Source organism: Sceloporus undulatus, chromosome 6 (assembly GCF_019175285.1).
Source record: "Sceloporus undulatus isolate JIND9_A2432 ecotype Alabama chromosome 6, SceUnd_v1.1, whole genome shotgun sequence".
Taxonomy (NCBI): Eukaryota; Metazoa; Chordata; class Lepidosauria; order Squamata; family Phrynosomatidae; genus Sceloporus; species Sceloporus undulatus.
The window spans coordinates 155,000,634-155,004,690 of record NC_056527.1 but is presented as its reverse complement, the minus strand read 5'-3'; the positions used below and the strand labels follow the sequence as shown (position 1 = coordinate 155,004,690).

Here is a 4,057-nt window from a genome sequence, read left to right as displayed (position 1 = left end):
TATAGCATAGAAGACAATAAATAAAATATACAGTAGCAGGCAACAAATTAAAACCATGCCACGGATCTTCTAAGCAGCCACATGGCATTCAGTAGGCATGTGTCTTCCAGTTGAACCCAGGACTTTTCCAGAGGTTTACCTTAGGCAAGGAAGGCTCAGAGGTGTTTTTTGCCTCTGAAATGCAATCTGACTCAGAGAAAGAGGGAGGGGGGGATCACAGGAATTGATCCACCCCATCCAAGCCACATCCCAAAGCAAGGCGGAGGCTGGATGGGCTGGGACTTTTCTCCTCCTTCTTTTCTGTTCCCTCCAGCAGTTTCCTCTCTGGGGCAAGGGGTTTTCCTAGCCAAGGTTGCCCAGTGCTTGGCTTCAGTGCCAAGGGGGTCAAAGCAATGCCAACTTAGAGGCAAAGAGGAGAAAAAGTCCCCCTCCCAGGCCAGGCAAGGAGGAGAGATCCGCCCTGGGCAAGAAGGAGGAAGAAAGGAGGAAGAGGGAAAAGAAACAAAGAAACCAAGGAAGGAAGGAAAGAAACAAAGAAACCAAGCAAGGAAGCCAGGATCGCCTGGGCAGAGTAAGTGCCCCCTTGGCTTGGGATCTGAATGGGGATCTGGAGGAGAAAAGGGTGCCAAGAAAAGCACCCAAGAGAACCAGATCCCTTTCTGCTTTACGCAAGGGACTCTTGGGATTTTGCTCTGCATTTGGTAAAGTTGTTATGATTGGTTTTAATGCCAGCACCCAGCACTTCTCAGTCAGCATGGCCAGGGTGAGCCAGAACTTCTCAGCCAGTGGAATAGTCTGGGTAGATCTGATTTAAAAAATAATAATGTGCCAAGGTTTGCTTTTGTTCCCCTCCTCTCTTCCCCTCTCTTTCCACTCCCTTAAAACGGTTCCAAAAACTGGTGGATGATTTGTGTTGTTGGTGTGCTTTCTTGTTGTGTGCCTCCCAACTTATCGTTTTTGACTTAGGGTCACTCTTATCATAGGGTTTTCTTGGCAAGTTTCTTTAAAAGGGGATTTGCCCTGGCCTTCCCCTGAGGCTGAGAGAGTGTGACTAGCCCAAGGTTCACCCAATGGGTTTCATGGCCAAACTGGGAATCCTGGGATTTTCTTGGTTAGTTTCTTTAGAGGGGGGTGTCATTGTCATCCTCTGAGGCTGAGAGAGTGTGACTTGCCCAAGTGGGTTTTAATGCTTGAGCAAGGAATTGAATTTTGATCTCCCCAGCTGTAGTCCAACAGTCCAACCATGATACACAGATGCTCCATGTGGTTACTTTTAAAATAAGATTTTAGGCATGCTTAGCTAGTCTTGTTGTTATTGTTGTTGTTGTTGTGTGCCTTCAAGTCACTTCCAACTTATGGAGAAGGCAACCCTATCAGAGATTTTCTTGGCCAGACTCATTCAGAAGGGGTTTGCCTTTGCGGCCCTCTGAGGCTGAGAGGGTGCGACTTGCCCAAAGTCACCCAGTGGGCTTCCATGGCTGAGTGGGGATTCGAACCCTGGTCTCTACAGTCGTAGTGCAGTGCTCAAACCACTATGCTGCATTGGCTCTCTTTAGCTAGTCTACCAGGAGAATTAAAAAAAAGAAAAAGGAAAAATCAAATTAGGTTTTCTAAATGCATTCTATAAAGAAGTTGAATATTTAGTTTTTTTAAAATGCAAGATCCATTTATGAGCTTTGATACCAAGAGTTGGGAATGGTTGCTTTTCCAGAAACTGGCTGGAATAATCATCAAGGCAGCCATGCTAAGTGCACTTTCTAAGAAATAGAAGTGGGGATGCTAGGCCTTCCAAGCCTTGTTGAACTGGAAATCCCACCAGCCCTAGATAGAATATATAATAATGAGGCATAACAAAGTTGAAGTCCAACACTATTTGGAGGGGTACATATTTCCTATCTCTGTTCTGAGGGGTAAGTCCCATTGAAAGCAGTGGGACTTGCACCTGAATAAACACTGGGATGTGAATTGCAACTCCTATAATCTCACACTAGCCATGCTGGCTGAGGAACTCTAGGTGTTGGGGTCCCCAAAACTAACTCTCTCAAGCTCTGATAAATATCCATAGGAGTCAGCATGGGGGTAGTGGTTTGAATGCTGGATTCTGGAGACCAGGGTTCAATTCCCAGCTTGACCATGGAAAACTATTGGGTGACCTTGGACAAGTCACACTCTCTTAGCCTCAGGGGAAGGCAATGACAACCCTCCTCTGAACAAATCTTGCCAAGAAAACCCCATGATAGGGTTTGCCTTAGGGTTGCATTAAGTCGGAACACAACAACAACAACAGCAAAGGTTGTTACAAGGTTTTGTCGTGGTAAAATTGTAAGTACTGCTTTGCTGAGTCAGAGCAAAAGCCTGTCTAGCCCTTCATCCTGTTTCTCACAGTGGCCATCCCTGCTGCCTACAGGAAGGTCACAAGCCAGATGTGAGCATGACATCTCTCTCCCATTGTTTTTGCAGCAATGGGAATATGGTGCTGTGGTGCCTCCAACCTTGGAATTAGCATATAGTCATCATGGTTATTAACCACTATTAGTATTATCCTGGAAGGATGTGTTTGAAATTATTTTATCTGGTGACCAGGACCACATTTTATGGTTCTGTACCCATGCATTGTGTAAGACAATACTGTATTTCCTCTTGGTTGTCTCAAATCATTCACCATACAACTACAGTCAGCCTTCTTTATCAATGGATTCTCATCCATGGATTAAACCATCCACAGACTGAAAATATTTTTAAAACTATAAATTCCAAAAAGCAAACTTTTATGCAGCTTTGACTTTTGTGGATCTGATTATTTGCAGTTTTGATTAATATGTTTTCTCTAGAAATCTCTTAAGTCCTCCAGCGTAACTCTGCCAAAAGTTGACCATATAGTTGTGCTGGAGACCTCCAACATGAGTTTATAATCAATTTCTGGCAGATGTTGACCATAGAGTTGCACTGGAGAACCTGGAGATTCCTAGAGACGTGTTCTCTTAACATAAAAAGAATAGTTCTTTTTTATTTGCGGTTTTTCCACATTCACAGAGACGGTTCTCCCCTAACCCAAGTGAATATAGAGGGACCACTGTATTGCAATTTTATATAAGGGACACCATTTTACTATGGCATTATACTGTATTTAGTGAGACTTGAGCATCCATGAATTGTTGTATCTATTTGGAGGCTGGGTGGGGGTCCTGGAAACAAATCCCAGTAGATTCCAGGGATGACTGCCTCCAGTATTATGAGAAACTGAGTCAGAGAGAAAGATAAAAAAAATCACTCTGTCTACTTTTCATCATATATATATATATATATATATATATATATATATTTCTGTGCACCTCTCTATAAGCTATTTTGTTGTGTACCTTCAAATCATTTCCAACTTATGGTGATCCTAAAGTGACCCTAACATGGGACTTTCTTGGTACGTTTCTTCAGAGGTTTGTCATTACCATCCTCTGAGGCTGAGAGAGTGTGTCTTGCCCAAGGTCACCCAATGAGTTTCCTTCACTGAGCATCCATGGAATGGAGTTTTCTGGGATTTGAACCCTGGTCTCCAGAGTCGTAGTCCAACACTCAAACCACTGGGATACATTGGCTCCCACCTAAGCTATTTAGACAGGAAAAAAAATACACATATATCCAATATCACTGCCCCAGGAAAATTTAGAATTTAGTTCTTTTGAACCACATATCGTCTGGCCATTTCTCTTTTTTTAAAAAAAGTGTCTTTCTTATTTTGGTCTTGGTTTTTGGATAAACTGCTTTATATCAGTTGGGGGGATTTTTCTGTGGTCTCATATGGGGGATTTTTCTGTGGTTCTTTTGAAGCTTTAAACATCTGTCATTTGTTTTTGTATGGTCACTGCCAAATTCTACCCTGTTCCCCGGAAGAGGACCTGAAATGTTTATATCATCACTTTTGGGGAGATGACTAATCCCAAATCAGATGTTCCTCGGTCCGTTTGAAAACTGCTCTTTCATCCTTCTGATGTTAAGTCCAACTTCCAGACCACCACCACTTCCCCCGCCAATTTATTACAGCCGAAACAAAACATACAAA

The 4,057-nt window shown here is 43.0% G+C and overlaps 1 protein-coding gene across 1 annotated transcript in view; it reads left to right on the top strand.

Moving 5' to 3' along the window:
• The first annotated feature begins 280 nt into the window (after positions 1 to 280).
• CD276 (CD276 molecule) overlaps positions 281 to 4,057 on the top strand; it is a 45,497-nt gene continuing 41,720 nt past the window's right edge. The window contains exon 1 of the mRNA XM_042474618.1: positions 281 to 571. The gene's annotated coding sequence lies outside the window, so the exon portion shown is untranslated. The remainder of the gene's footprint in view (positions 572 to 4,057) is intronic.